Source organism: Phalacrocorax carbo, chromosome 4 (assembly GCF_963921805.1).
Source record: "Phalacrocorax carbo chromosome 4, bPhaCar2.1, whole genome shotgun sequence".
NCBI classification, from domain to species: domain Eukaryota; kingdom Metazoa; phylum Chordata; class Aves; order Suliformes; family Phalacrocoracidae; genus Phalacrocorax; species Phalacrocorax carbo.
Genome location: NC_087516.1, coordinates 66,369,807 through 66,386,668, shown reverse-complemented (window position 1 = coordinate 66,386,668; position 16,862 = coordinate 66,369,807).

Genomic DNA, 16,862 nt, shown 5'->3' with positions numbered 1-16,862 from the left:
CAATGGTAATCTTAGTATAAGACTGCAGGCCAGTGAATTTTTAAGTCTTGGGCATAAGGCGTTTTTCGCCCCTTCTACTTACATTAGGAATTACATAGACCTAGTTAAATAATGATTACAGTTATTCTTTTAATAGCTTCCATGCTGTGCTGGTTTGGGCTGGGATAGAGTTAATTTTCTTCATAGTAGCTAGTGTGGAGCAATGTTTTGAATCTGCTGAAAACAGTGTTGATAACACAGGGATGTTTTAGTTACTGCTGAGCAGGGCTTACAGAGTCAAGACCTTTTCTGCCTCTCACCCCACCCCACCATGAGCAGGCTGGGGTGCACAAGGGGTTGGGAGGGGACACAGCTGGGACAGCTGACCCCAACTGGCCCAAGGGATATTCCATACCATGTGACATCATGCTCAGCATATAAAGCTGGATGAAGAGGGAGGAAGGGGGACATTCAGAGTGATAGCATTTGTCTTTCCAAGTAACCATTACTTGTGGTGGAGCCCTGCTTTCTTGGAGATGACTGAACACCTGCCTGCTGATGGGAAGTAGTGAACTAATTCCTTGTTTGGCTTTGCTTATAGAATCATTAAGGTTGGAAAAGATCTCTAAGATAAAGTCCAAGCGTCAACTGAACACCCCCATGCCTCCTAAGCCATGCTCTGAAGTGCCACGTCTACATGGTTTTTGAACACCTCCAGGGATGGTGACTCCACCACCTCTCTGGGCAGCCTGTTCCAATGCCTGACCACTCTTTCAGTAAATAATTTTTTCCTAATATCCAACCTAAACCTCCCCTGATGTAGCTTGAGGCCATTTCTTGTCCTATCACTAGTGACTTGGGAGAGAAGACCAACATCCACCTCGCTACAACCTCCTCTTGGGTAGTTGTAGAGAGCGATAAGGTCTCCCCTCAGCCTCCTCTCCTCCAGATTAAACAACCCCAGTTCCCTCAGCTGCTCCTCTTAAGACCCTTCACCAGCTTTGCTCTTCTCTGGACACACTCCAGCAACTCAATATCCTTCTTTGTACTGAGGGGCCCAAAACTGAACACAGCATTCGAGGTGCAGCCTCACCAGTGCCGAGTACAGGGGCACGATCACTGCCCTGCTCCTGCTGGTGTCACTATTTCTGATACAAGCCAAGATGCTGTTGGCTACCTTGGCCACCTGGGCACACTGCTGGCCCATGCTCAGCTGGCTGTCAGCCAGCTCCTCCAGGCAGCCCTCCAGCCACTCTTGCCCAAGCCTGGAATGTTGCATGGGGTTGTTGTGACCAAAGTGCAGGACCTGGCACTTGGCCTTGTTAAACCACAACTGACCTTGGCCTATCGATCCAGCCTGTCCATATCCCTCTGCAGAGCCTTCCTACCCTCGAGCAGATTGACACTCCTGCCCAATTTGGTGTCATCTGCAAACTTACTGAGCACACACTCAGTCCCCTCATCCAGATCATAGATAAAGATATTAAACAAAACTGGCCCCAAAACTGAGCCCTGGGGGGCACTGCTTGTGACCAGGTGCCAGCTGGATTTAGGTCTGTTCACCACAACTCTCTGGGCTCGGCCATCCAGCCAGTTCTTTACCCAGCAAAGATCATACTCATCTGAGCAATGAGCTGCCAGCTTTTCTAGGAGGATGCTGTGGGAGACAATGTCAAAGGCTTTACTAAAGTCCAGGTAGACAAGATCCACAGCCTTTCCCTCATCCGTTAGGTGGGCCACCTGGTCACAGAAGGAGATCAGGTTGGTCAGGCAGGACCTGCCTTTTATGAAGCCATGCTGGCTGGGCCTGATCCCCTGCCTGGTGAGTGCACTCCAGATGTATCGCTCCATAATCTTCCCTGGTACCAAGGTCAGGCTGACAGGCCTGTAGTTCCCCAGATCCTCCTTCTGGCCCTTCTTGTAGATGGGCATCACACTGGCAAGCTTCCAGTTGTCTGAGAACTCTGCAGTTAACCAGGACTGCTGAAAAATGACAGGGAGTGGCTTGACAAGCTCTTCTGCCAGCTCCATCAGTATTCTTGGCTTGTGTGCGTGGCTTTTGCTTTACCTATTAAACTGTCTTTATCTCAACCCATGAGTTTTCTCACTTTTACCCTTCTGATTCTCTTCCCCCATCCCACCAAACGGGATGTGAGCAAGTGGCTCTGTGGTGCTTAGTTGCTGGCTGGAGTTAAACCATGATACATGCTTGTGTGTATTTGTATTTTAAGACTAGTACTTAGTTAGCTTTAAGTTGCATTTGTTCATTGTCCTTGTCAAATAATTTTAAAGGAATATGCTATGTTAATAAGAATGGTGTTCTCTTTGTGTGTTATGTGATGTGAACTACAATGAGATCTCTACAGAATATAATAGAGTGAAATGCGAAGCTACAGCTGATATGTGGGAGGAGATTGCATCACCCCTAGTTCTCCTGGGCTTAGCTCACCAGTATGTGAGCTCGTAAAGAAATACCATGAGGCAAAACTGGACCCAATGGGTCCCTGCAGACACTGCCTGTGACTGTTGTGCAGCCAGTGTATGGCTGCTTCCTCCTGCCAGAGGCACTGGTGTGAGCAGGCCAGTGTTTTCCTGCCCAAACAACTCTGCAGGACTCTCAGTTCATCAAAGTCCTAGCTACAATTCTGCACCGGTCTAGGTGTTACTCCTCTGCAAAACACTGTCCAAGTTAGCCTTTCTTACTACTTAAATTTTCACTTCCACTCCTGCTAAGAGTGCCTTTCACTCTCAGTTTTACATTTCTATCTCTAAACTTGCCATTGCTACTTAATGGGAAGCTGTGTGCAAGACATTAATGCTTAGGCACCAATTGAAATAGTCAGTGCAAAGCCAGTCCGTCCTTCTTAACAGAGCTCGTTCTTCCCATCCTAGTTTTAAACAGCAAGAAATGCTAAGGAAATCCATAGGCTTCAGCAAGGTAAGCAATCGAAAAAAGCAGGTCCGTATTTTCATGTCTAATTTGTCTCTTGTGTCCACTGGAAGCTGACAAGAACCTGGTTATTTCATGCCCTACAGACTTAGACCAACTTGTTTGGTAGCCATCTCTATGGTGTGTCTGATTTTTATCTTCACAGTAGCCAGTAGGGCAGGTATTACACTTGCTAAGTGAGTGGCAACTGTGCCACTCAGCTTTTACTTTTTAATCTGCTAAGCAGGAAAGTGAGCCTTTTAAGTGCCTGGCTTGCAGGAGGTCATCATTAGTCTGTCAAGATATTTCTTTATTGCTCCCTTCCATAAATTTATTTGATACGGCAAGTCCTAGTTATGTTGTTTTGAACAGACAAGACATACTGTTTATGAAAACAGACTTCTTAAAAGCAAGCTGTGGTGGTGGGTAAAGGAGGAGAGGTTGTTTACAATATTTTAAGCCAAACGGTTCCTTTGGCAGGAGGTTTTCTGTAACAAGTGAGAACAACAAGAATTAGCTCTCTCAGCACTTCAGTGAGCAGAGATTTTTGTCTGTAATGAGAAGACTGAGACTTGTTTGACATAAACTACAAAACAACACAGGAAAGATGAAGAAGGAGGGCAGAAATACATTACTGAAGGTGAGGAGAAACAAGTTCACTGCTCTACTGTGAATTCAAGATTCTGACTCATTATAATGTATAATTACAGCTGGCATCATTCCAGAGAAGGGGTTTAAAAAAGGTAGGTCTTACCAGCCATGCTAAATCCTGTCAAGGAACTGACCACAGCAGCATCCTACCTGAGTTAATCTAATCCATATTGGTCCCATTTTATTCTTCTGTACCGAGTCCTCCTTTATGCAGAAATGCAAATCCTCTTTGGACTCCTGAGATTTGAAAACTGATTAGAATTTTTATGTTCCTCTGTTAAGGAATAAAATACATTATCCCAAGATAGACAGCCCCCAAAATTATATTCTGATCTGAGAAAATGGGAATAGTTTACTTCTGTCATTAAATGAACAGCTACTTTCAGCAACCAGTGCCAATGTCATGGTTCTGAACTTTTGTTGTCTTTCTGAATTTTTCAGCAGTTTAGTGACAAGCTTAGTAATGCCAGATTATATTTACCTGAAGTAGGATATTCATACATGTATCATTTAAAAGTAAATCTTTGGTTTGTTTTCTGAGTCTACATTGTGACAGAGAACAGCAGAGAGATTACAGAGATGGCTATCCTAATTTCCTCTGCAGATCTCCCAAGGAGCAGAGCTTGAACTCAATGAGGAGATTGGGCTGAAGTTTGGCCATCTGAATGTGTCTGGGTAGATCACCTACGTGCAGCCTCTAGGGCATGGCTTTTTTTTAAAACGAATGATGGACTAGGATACTGTAGGACAAAATGAATATTTATTGAATTCAAGCTCAGGATGGTTGTTGGTGAGCAGATATTTCCTGTGTAATTAATTTGTAAGCATCCTACTTTTTCTTTCTCTTCTACCTGCTCTTTTCTTTCTCCCTTTCAGAGCAATTGCAAGTCTATGTTGCATTGCTAGAGGTGACTCAGGACCCTGGTTTCCTGGCTTTGAAATACCTGTCCATTTGGTAGTGTGGGGCAATGATTGCTTTTCTTCTGGTCTGGCTCCAAAAGGCTCTTCACACCTCACATATTCTAGTTACATTGACATTGTTCTTCTCTTTCCAAGGTCTCAAAATGGGAGCTAGTCATAAAGTATTCCCTTTGTCACTTGCTCTCCCCAGCTCTTGTTGGGTTTTTCATGGCAGCTGCCTCAGCTTCGCTCCCGTCCTTGACCTGTCATGCACCATGTGTACATGTGCTTCATTTCACTGCAAGCATGGAATAGGAAACTGGTGAAGTGGTCTGGTTGTAGTAGGATAGTAGAGAGGGAGAAGCTGAGGCTCTGTGTAATGGAACAACTCTTATCTATGCAGCTTTCCTTCTGTTTGGACACAACAGTGTGGTGCTTAATATTTCATTTGTATTGGACATGCATGCTACTTAGAATGGTGCTTATCTAGGCATAAAAAGGCTATTAATAACTGATCCTATATGTACCTATGAGTTTCCAGAACCTTATTACAGAGTGACTTTTTGGCCACTTCCTGTGCTAGAGGCTCCGCTTGCTTCTGCTTACTTTCTTTCCATGTAAGCCCATGATTTTTTGATTATATAATAAGAATAGCTAAGAAAATCAAGATGTCTAAGGATATTAAAGGAACTACAATTCTTGCAAAAGAGTTTAAGAATTACTTGGAATTATTTATTCCTTTTATTTGCTGTTGGCAATGCTATTTTCTTTACTAGAGTTGTCTGGGGGAGGCAAAAATGTGCGTTAAAGCCAAAGGGTGTGCTTTCCACTGTATTTTATCTACAGTTTTTGGTTTAGACCCTGATCTGTTACCCAGCCATAAAACAGAGTTAATGTGATTGTAATAGACACAAACCAGGGTTAGGTCAGGTAAGCATAAAATGAGAATTATATTGCAGCAAAGATTTATGAGGTTACTCCTAGTTATATCAGGCAAGGAGAAAACCATGGAAGTCTTGTGTAAATACATGGATATATGCAGGAAAAAAAAGTTATGAGGTTATATATGATCTACTGAACTTTATTCTTTTTCATCTATATGATAAAAGATTTACTAAAATCAGCAAGAGCAAAATGAGCCCTGTTTTGTTGCTGTGAGAGAGTTCTTACAATTTCAGGTCTATGGTGTCAGTTTGGAAAACAGGGTATTTTTTGTTCTCAACCCTGGCAAGAACTGTAATTAAACCAGGTACGCATATGTTTACACAGAGAGACAAATGGTCTGTTTATTTCAGCAGCTGTTTAACAAGCCACCAGCACAATCAATTAAATTAATCCCAGGAAATAAAACCTGAAATAAAGATGATACCTGAAATCATTTTTATTCATGGTTAGAGACCATGCAGATTCTTTTGACAAGTCGAAAAATCTTATGGGTGATGTTGAAAACTTCAATGTACAAGTGCTAATTCAATTTGAGGGCAAAAAACCTGACTTGATAGAACAGTTTCTGTAGAGATATTACTAGAATAGCAAACCCCCAAGCAATACAAAGGCAGCCAGAGTATTGTATGCTCATTACCTGAATTTTCAAACACTTAACAACTGTGAGAAGTATGAATATGCAAAGCTTCCAGACTCTGACCAATGTTTTCTTTATTCTTTTCTATTCCTGGAATGAAAAAGCCATTGGTTTATGTCACTGCATACATATAACTGTTATTAACTCAATTTAAAGTTGCATATGATATAAGGTCATAGGTCTCTAACTCAGCAGAGCATTGAAGTAAATCAGCCTCTTCACCAGCTGCAGCACCTTAAATGTGTGCAAGGGCTGTGTTGAACTGGGGCTAAAATTTCAGCCCTTGTATTTTCACAGCTGTTATGCAGGGGAGAGGGTCAGGGAGATGGACCCTGCATAGGGAGCGCAACATAAAAAAACTTTATTGAATCACAACTATGGAGATTAAAATATTTAAATGGAAAGAAACTCTTGCCTTTAATGGTGAGGGTCCTAAACAGTCATCCTCATCTCTAGAAGAAAATACAGAGAAGAGAGAGCCTTATAATGAATGTCCCATGTGAGGGAATGGTTTGAATAAGAACTCCCCTCCCACACGGAAGACCTTTTGACCTTCAAGAGGATTTCAGGGACTTACTGCAACATTGTGTCTGAAGGCTCCAATGACAGTGTTAATTTGCCTAATTCTAAGTTCTGGGCTAGATCCTGCAAGCTCTTGTTTGCATATATAGTCAATTATGCCTGAATATTTTTTTGTGGCAGCATTTTATACGGTATCAGCCCTGATGTTTTAACTGGAAATGTGATATACCACAAAGGGCGCACCACAGTTGCACTGGAATTTTTGCCTGACCCTTACCTTTTGCTTTTTCTCACATGCGCAGTGCCACTGATTTCTGGTAGACAAAAAACACCTGAGATGTTTGTGCAAGACTTAGGAGCTCGTGCTTACTGCAAAATGCTCAAAGCTTTGACATCTAGTCTTAAACAAGACAGTAAAATCTAGAAGAGTCAGGTTTCTTTAAAACTAAAATCATCTTGCTGTATATAAAGGATACCAATCTCTGCTGGTTAAGGCTAACAGGGCAGTGGAAAATCTGTTTATATTAGACTGCCTCCTGTATTTAAGAAAAAACATGTTTTAAAAATAAAAAAGCTGAACTGTGTATAACACTGAAGAATGCAACAAAAGAAGTAGTTGATGTGCTGTAAATGCTTTCATCTTTTACAAGCCTGGGTTTTATTCTATACAGGCATTAAAGCATTTATTCTGGGAGCTTTTCTTCTGAGATACCTGTAGTATCTCTCCTCCTAGCTAACCCTTGCTGGTGCTGTTTGCAAGAGGCTTCTCGGCTACCTGAGTCCCTAGAATGTGGCAAGTAAGCAAATATTCTAGATTATGACAAAAGTATTGAGACTCCAAGAAAAGAGCTGGCAACATCTATATTTGCTCTAGGATCCCAAAGTCCTTGTGTGCCGATCACTTCAAAGGGACCTGTTGGAGCACATCTGTCTACCTTCTCTTCAGCCTGAATACTCCTGTTTCTTTTCTGTGGAAACCAAGTGGTACAGTGGTGAGTCAGCACCACTGGGTCTTGTTTCAACATGCAGATAGCTGGTAATGTGCCCTGGGAGCTGGGAAGTGCTTCAGGGTCCTTAGAGTATGCTAAATTACAGTGGAGGAGCGGAGAGGGAACGTCTCTGCAGCCTGGAAATATGGCTGGGATCTGAAATGAGACTCGCTAAAAGCAGAGCTCCTTGCTTGTTCATCAGCACCTCCACAGTGAATTTCCTCCACGGACAGATCTTCTACTGAAAATTTTCATATCTCCATTACTTGACCTGAAATGTGAAGATCAGTCTAAGTTTCTGCTTAAATACAATCAAAAAATGTGTCCATCTACTTGCCCACTGTAAATGGGTAATAATATACATAATAGCTGACATGTATTATGTCCATTTTGCTGAGGTCAAAGAATTCTTTTATCATAAAAGAAAATGAAACCTACTGGTCTTTAAACCACTAAATAGTTTGTAAAATAAGCATTTTGTGCAAATGAAAAGATAAGCACAGGGAAGGAATGGTGTCACTTTTACGTGCCCAATGTTCAGAGCACAATCTCTTAATTAGAGAGCACTGCTAACTACTGACTGGAATTTAAGGTTTTAGCTGTCATGTGTTTCATATCTAAGAGTAACAAGTAATCTGAGTAGTAATCAATGTGCTGTTGCTTCCTAGAGCTGTACACATTTCCTAACAACAAATCCAAATTTTTTCTTGGCTGTCATTGTTAAAGATGATCAGTGTGGTGGGTTGACCCTGCCTAGATGCCATGTGCCTACCAAAGCTACTCTATCACTCCCCTCCTCAGCTGGGCAGGGGACAGATAATATAACAAAGCTCATGTGTTCAGATAAGGACAGGGAGATCACTCGCCCATTACTGTCATGATCAAAACAGACTCAACTTGGGGAAACTAGCTTAATTTATTGCCAATCAAATCACAGTAGGTTAATAAGAAATAAAAACAAATCTTAAAACACCTTCCCCCTACCCCTCCCTTCTTCCCAGGCTTAACTTCACTGCTGATTTCTCTACCTCCTCCCCGAGTGGTGCAGGGGGATGGGGAATGGGGGTTGCAGTCAGTTCATCACACGTCTCTGCCGCTCCTTTCTCCTCAGGGGAGGACTCCTCACACTCTTCCCCTGCTCCAGCGTCGGGTCCCTTCCACAGGGGACAGTCCTCCACAAAATTCTCCGACATGGGTCCTTCCCATGGGCTACAGTTCTTCATGAACTGCTCCAACGTAGGTCCCTTCCATGGGGTGCAGTCCTTCAGGAACAGACTGCTCCAGTGTGGGTCCCCTGTGGAGTCACAAGTCCTGCCAGCAAACCTGCTCCAGAGTGGGCTCCTCTCTCCACGGGGCCACAGGTCCTGCCAGGAGGCTGCTCCAGCGTGGGCTTCCCAGGGGTCACAGCCTCCTTTGGGCATCTACTGGCTCTGGCATGGGGTCCTCCATGGGCTGCAGGTGGATATCTGCTCCACTACTAACCTCCATAGGCTGCAGGGGGACAGCCTGCCTCACCAGGGTCTTTGCCATGGGCTGCAGGGGAGTCTCTGCACTGGCACCTGGAGCACCTCCTCCCCCTCCTTCAGTGACCCTGGTGTCTGCAGGGTTGTTCCTCTTGCATATTCTCACTCCTCTGGGTGCAGTTGCCCAGTTCTGACCACACACACCCCTCCACGCACACACACCTGCCCCTTCTTAAATATGATATCCCAGAGATGCCACCACTATCACTGATGGGTTCAGCCTTGGCCAGCAGCAGGTCCATCTGGGAGTCAGCTGGCATTGGCTCTATTGGATGTAGGAGAAGCTTCTAGCAGCTTCTCACAGAAGCCACCCCTGTAGCCCCCCCGCTACCAAACCTTGCCATGCAAACCCGATCCAATCAGAAAAGGAGGGGTTTGCGAATATAAATGAAGCATCCTATTGCTCTAGGCCGTTCTAGCTCTAACTTGTGCAAAATGATGTTACTTGGTGTTAAGTCCATAGGTTTCCTTTTGCATAAGAAGGCTGGTTCTGTATTTTGGAATGTTGAATAGAAAATTAAAAATGCAGGCCAGTCTTTGGGAACATTTTACTTACTGTTTTAATAAACTTTTGTTTATGCCTAGAGGTGCCATTAAATTACCAGCCAGACATTAATATACAGTACACAAGGGATCTTGTATATAAGCGGTGATTATTATTGTGTGACTCAGATGAAGCTTGCTGTGTACATAGATAGCTGCTGGACAGGAGATGAAAAGTGAATACCTGTCTGGATAAAGAGTGGTGGTACATAGGCAGGAGACATGCCATTTGGTCACCTTTGTTTAGAAGTAAGCTATTTTTTCAGAGCAGAAACATGACTCAAGGGGACAGTGGTCTGTCATGATAGAAACACCTTTGCTTTCTTTCATAAAATAGTGTAAGGCAAGCACATGGTGTGGATGAACTGGAGCTAAAGGAACTAAGCATTTCCAAGTGAAGTATTGTTCTGGACCCCCTTAAACAAGCAGTCTTTCTACACCACCAAGCATCTGCTTCAGGTGCTGACTCGGAGTGTGAAGAGATGCTTGAAATAGTTAATTCTAAACATGGCTTGCTTTCTGTGCTACTGTGTCCACAGTGAGAACATCACCAAAAGACGCGAAGACTGCAAGAACAAGCTGGAGTAAACTTGGACCAAGGACACCACACTGGAAAACACCTGTCTGAGTAACAGCATGGCAAAGTAAAATTGGAAAGATGTATTTTGCTGCAGGCCTTGTGCTTGCGTGCTTCCACAGACAGGTACATCTTCAAATGTGGGATTGCAGGAGTGTTGTAGTTCATCAAGAAGGAAGAAATTCAAAATCCCTCCAGCTCCTGAAAAAATGTATGCCAATTAATTCTGAATTGGGATTTTCCTTTACATTTGATCTACTTAAGAACGCACAACAAGAAAAGCTTCCTATGAGGAAAGCTTAGAAATGCTCTCAGGGAAAAGGCACCATCGTAACTCTCCCACTTCCTAAAGGGATCAGGGCAGAACTCTGCTTAATGCACATCCTCTAAAGGAAATATAAGGCCTTACCTAATACAAGCTCCTTAGGTTCTGCTGAAAAAAAATAACTAGATGATCCCTCCCTGTCTCTGCTTTTCTTGTTTCTATCTCCCCTACTGTGCTTTCTGACTGACTTCCACCAATAAAAAAAAGAGTTCCTTCCCTTGTTTACTACAGCACAAGGCTCTGGTGTTAAAGCTGCGTTCATGGAATGAAATGGGGGACATTGGATGAGAACTGTGAAATGAAAAATATAAAATCAGCCTAAGATGACTTGTCTGGTATAAGCTGGAGAGATGGCAGGCAGTGGACAGTGCTGCTTGTAAATCTTTGTGAAACCTGATTCTGCTGTAGGAATATTTCAAGTTCACAAAAGAATAACTCTTCCTTTCATTGGGAATAGAAAGGAGAGGGCAGAGTGTCCCAGGGGTAGAGCTCTTCAGCAATGCCCTGGTAAAGGCATGGGGCAGATGCTGAGAACCTGGGGAGGAGTGAAAGGGTTTAGCAACTGTGTTGGCTGTGCCAAAGAAACGAGTGGTAGGTGTTCGAGCACTGGATGTGCCAGAGATGCAAAAGTCTTACCTCCTGCTTAGTGAAGTAGTAGTAAGAGAAACGAATCCACAGTGGAAGGAGAGCAGCATGACAGTAGGCTTGGATAGAAAAGGTTTTCCCTTCAGGCTATGTCCTCCATGGTGCTGTTTACCTTGGGACGGTATGTACCCCAGAACTCTTACCTCAGTGTCACTTTAACCCTTGGTTCCCTTGCCATCTCCCACTCATTGTTTAAATAAGCAGTTTGGGCTGGACACTTCTGGAATAACAACTGCATCCAAAACTTTAATCAGACAGTGCTGACTTCATGATTTGTAACTGATTACTGCCAAAAAAAATGAGGCGGTCACGTTTTCCTTATATTTGATGGTTGGAGGGGCTGTATTTGTTTCCGTGTTTGCATTTTTCATTTATGTCATTATTTGCCAGCAATACACAATCACGTCCTTTGTTTTAGTTCAGCTTTATTCCCTTGTCCTCATGTGATATTGTTTTAGGCACAAAGTGTCCCAGTTTTTTTAATACTTCATCACTTATTAATGCTGCAGATCGTGGGATGAAGAGTTGTCAGCACGCTAATTTTTTCTGTATTGACAGATATAATAGGTGATTTGTTATTAAATAGCTTTTAAAGGATCTCTTCCTCTCTGGTTATATTTTTTCCTAATTATTTAGTGTATTTCCCAATAGCTTATCTCCCATCCTGACACCACTTAGTTTGGTTTTTTTTGGGGGGGTGGGGGAGGGTGGGGTAGGTGGTGGGGGTGTCGGATTCGTATTTGAGATAAGTTTTCCACTTAACTCTGAAACTCTGAGGGGCGAGACAGAAGTGAACCTGTTCAACCTCAGGCATATCAGACCCCATCTGATCTCCATCCTCTCTAGGAGAGGGCTTGTGAGAATGTCTGCAGGAGGTGGAGGAGTTTGAATTTTGACTCAGTTCAGAGCACTGCCAGTGAGGATCTCCTGACAGCTTTGGCCTTCCCCATTCATACCGAATCACCAATGGTATTAATCACTGCCATTGGTGCTCATGAGGGCTACTTTAAAGTGAGGTCTGTTATGCATATATGCGCTACAGTTCCTTGATTGCAGTGTAAATATGCCTGGGTTTATGCTTGCACAGTACCTGGTGCAAAGAAGCCTTGCAGTCTGATTGAGATATTTGAATTCTGCCCTGCTATAAACAACTTAAGAAAACAAGAAATAAAAGAAGACTACCCTGATTCCAGCACTGCAAAGGGGCCTAGTGCCACACGCATGGGTGGAAACATGTACCTTCCTCTCAGGACTGACATATGCAGCACACGGAAACACATTCCTGCGGGGGCAATTCCTAGTCCGTTTTAAATCAGAAGACCAGATAAGACTGGCATCAAATAACCTGATTTGCAAATACTGTGGGATCCACTTTAATGCAGGTAAATGACAGCACTGTCAAGTTATATGACTACTAGCTCCCCCATTTCCTTGCATTTTGAGACAGGTCTGGTTTACTGAGGGGAGGGCAGGCAAAACCTTTCTTTGTAAATCTGTACCATGGTATGTATAACAAACTGCTTGGTTTCCACTCTGCAGGGGAAAGTCATGGTGGCTGGTGAGGACTGAATGGTCAGGCTGCAAATTATGAACATGGTTTGATGTTCAAGATAGTCAACAGAGGTCAATGTGCCAAGTTAAGTTCAAAGGATATGTCTACACTTGCACCTTTCTACTGCACGTCACATTAGTCCTGAGACTGTAGTGTCCTACATGACCAAACTGGCCACAGTCAGAGTTCATCATAGCTCTGTCTGGGGAATGCACTTGGCTTTTCTCCAGACAGATGGAGATAAGGGTCCTGGCCTGTGGCGAAGGCAGGACGTGCCAATGGCATGCAAATATTTGAAAGGCATGAAGCAACAGGTGCCGTAGCATGACAAAGTCAAACTGACAAATCTGAGAAAGTCTGAAGACAACTCCTCTGGCATTGTCCCTTGGGAAAGCTAGTGAACTTGCCCTGTTTCTCTGAACCTTTAAGTTCTTCAGTAATGTTAAAATCAAAAGGGAAAGACACAAGAGAAATCAGGCCCCACCTTCCATCCAGCTGAGTGAATACAAAGTCTGGAGCATGGGCTGTCCTTCCTCTTGGACAAGCCCTGCTATTCCTTCTTCTAGAAGACAAAGCTTAAGTTTCTAAAAGACAGCTCTCAGCAACCTTAAGACAAATGCTTCTAGCAGCTGCCTCTTTCTCAAGCCTATATATGCTCATGTATTTCAAATTTCTCCAATGGCTGCTCCTTCCAGGCTTGACCTTTGTGACAGTTATCACAGCTGGGATGATTGCTCTCCTTCTTCTGCTTTCTGTGATTTGCATGCTCTTCCCATTATGAGTGGTTAATTACTCTGAAACTGTTGTAAAATGTTTGCATCTGCACGCATGTGTACATACACACCCAGGAACAAATATGCTCCTTCTCCCCTACAAAAATACGGCAGAGGTTTTTATACTGAAACTGCTCATGTTTTAGGTGTTTTGGTACGATTATTGTAATGTTAGAATATTAGTTATTTTCATAAGCATAAGGAGAAAAGAAAAAGATATAGGAGCAACACCATGTTCTCTCTGAAATGTCTTATTTAGCAGGTCAAATCTAGTCGTTGTTCACTGTGAAATAATCCAGAGAAGCTATTTCATGTTCTCGCTTTCGTTTGTCAGGTTTAAATATGTGCAGCTTTTCATGGTTTTAAAAAATATATTTTTGTCTTATGTTTTTAAATTGCAGTTAAACAACGCAATAATTTGTTTCAAGCACAGCTTTATTATGCCAAATTTTTGTTTTCTTTTTTTTTTTTTTCAAATCCAACCTTCTGAATGCATTATAGCCTTGCGGTCTACTGGGAAATCATGTTTCTGTGAAAAAATGCAAAACATGAAAATTTCTCCAATCTATATGGTTTCGTGGAGGTTGAGGAGGAGGAGGCAAGAGAATATCATGAGTGGAGCAGCACTAAGCCAGATTCTGTTTCTTTGTAAGAACAAGCAGGTTCTAGGAAGGGAATCAGCAAAGCCCTGTTAGCTGCCTTTTAAATTTTCTTCCTAATGCCGAAGATTAGTGCATGAAAATTTCACACTGGGCTCTTAAGTAAAAGAAAAATTGCTTATTTGTTGGATACCTAAGTATAAGAGGACCCTTTATTACAAGTTTTTTTAAAAAAAGCATTATGCATTTAAAATCTCTGGAGAAAGAAAAAAACCATACCATTATAGAAATAAAACCAAAGATTCACAAAACCTTTTATCTTCTTATAGTTTCTCTTTAGAAAAGCATACCTATACATGTGTTTAAGTCCCATTAAGTGCTGTTCTAAATTGAACTTGTACATAATTCCTACTAGTGCATTATGCTAATGGTAGTAAGTCCTGCAGCTGGCAATACCTAAGCACTCACAACCATTTAATAATATCCAGTAGCAACAACCAAAACATTCAGTGGCAACAACCAAAAGATTCTGAGATGGTATATGCACCCAGACCAGGATAGAATAAGAGTGGTGAACTCCATTTCCATAAGGAAAACCAGCTAATGGGATCAGGATAGCGATCTCTTCACGTGCGGGAGAAAATCTGAGATCATGCCACTAAGTGCTTGTGAGAAATATAAATGTGTTGTAAACTGTCTCCCATATATTTCCACTTTTTCTCCTCAACTTTCCTATTTATAATTAACACCTCTCTTTATCTTGATCATTCTGAGTACCTTTGTTCTTTTCAAGTTAAATTATTTAATACTATCTCTTCCTCTCGTTTAAGCTCCCTTTATCTCATGATCCTCTCTCCTTTATATTGAAATCTCTCCTGTCTAAATGCATAATCAGATGACATCTGCTATTATGGAACTTAAAAATCCCAGCACATTCCCTAAAATAACTTAACTGTGTAGTTATTAGACAGCAAGGTGTGTTGTGCAGCTAAGAGGCTGGGTACACAAAAGAAATAGGCTCTATATGGCACAAAGAGGAGCCGATGTCTCGGCATCAGTTACAAACCATGTTAAGACTGATTGTTCGTAACATGAAGCCCAGAAACGTCCATTCCACTTCTGCATCTTCACAGACATGAAAACCGGTCGCTGCTCACATAAACAGTCCTGCTGGTTTCAACAGATTACCTGTGAGCAACAAAGATTTGGTGTCACGTAGCTCTGCATGTCATGAAGCTTTTATGTTATGCAGAAGGAAACACGAGGGCCTTTAGAGGCAGGAAAGCATCTGGAAGCCCTGAGGTATGTTTGCAATTGAACAGAAATGAAAATTTGGTCATGTGAAATCAGAGAAGCAAAATTCTCATTTCTGTACTGTGTCTAAGCCACAGCTAAATATATCCCAAAATGGTTTTGTGTGATGTAATGGAGAACACACAAGTACACGTGTGCCAGACCGTTCTGGGATCTGGTAAGTCCCAGTGGTTAATTGGGATATGTATATTATCTGTATAATATACTGTTGCCTTATAGCAACAGTGATGCTGTCCTGCAAACAGACTTAGGACACGTGAGAGTCCTGCCAATTATACAATACACTTTTATTTTCTTTGTGTTTTCTCCCCACCTGTTCTGTGCTGGTGGGCAGGGCAGGGCTTACAGAGTGCTCTTTTATTTAAAAGCAGGAACAATTTAATCTGTTTCATCTAAGAGACTTATATGCTTATCATGACAAAGAACAGCTTTTAAACAAAACCAGCTAAAATACCTTTGTACAAGACTTCCGATACACAGCTTGAGATATCTACATACATTCTCAGAGATTACAGAAGATGAGAGCCAAAGAACCTATGTATTTTGTAACTCGGTTCGCAAAAGAAATTTTTTACAAACTTCAGATCTCTTGGAAACAAATTTCCAGGCAAAGCATCCACTCAAAGCACCAGAGCCTTATTAAATCTCATCTTTTTCTTTATTGAGCACAGAAAAAAGTTAAACTTTTTCTGTGATATCTGATGACCATGGGCAAACCATGAGGTTTTTAAAATATTTAACTGTTCTAAATCTAATACCCAGTGAGATAGCTCATCCTTCTCTAGAGGAGAGGCAGGCTTGGGACAGTGCACAGGGAGTGACCTTTAGGAGGGGAAAATGAGAAGAATCTTACAGAGCCTAGGACTGAACCTGAGGTTTCTAACTTTTGCCACTTAGATCTGCTGTGAGCAAACATCTGAAACTTGTTGGCAAAATGAACCTAGAATTAACTTGGGCAGTGGGCGAGGTTAGAAGTTCATAATTAATACCCACCTGCAAAGGGTGAGGGGCAGGATTAGTACCATGTAAAAACTATGCTGCAAAAGCAGGGAGAGACTGCTGTCTACTGCAGGGTTGAATTTTGTCACCAGACCAAGCATCCTCCATACTGGCCCCTTCTTTGCACCCCTCTATAGCTTCTGCAGCGATTGACGTTGCAGCAACTATGATCCCCATGAAATCTGGCTGCTTCAGAGCGTTTAACTTTTGGCCCCAATAGATTTTTTTTTTTTTGCTTGTCCTTGGTAACAAAGCTTTTCTGAATTGTGCTGAAGCTGTTTGTGCCTTCTAGCCCTTTTCGTGCAGCGTGAGACCTTGTGCTGCATAAGGAACCAGCCAGGCCAGAGCCCCCAGGCAGAGGGTGCAAAGCGTCCTGCCCACCTCCGTTAGGACATCCAGGGCGGAATGCACTTTCACAGCAGAATGACCTAGGAAACACTGGACATCTGCCTGGTTTCCT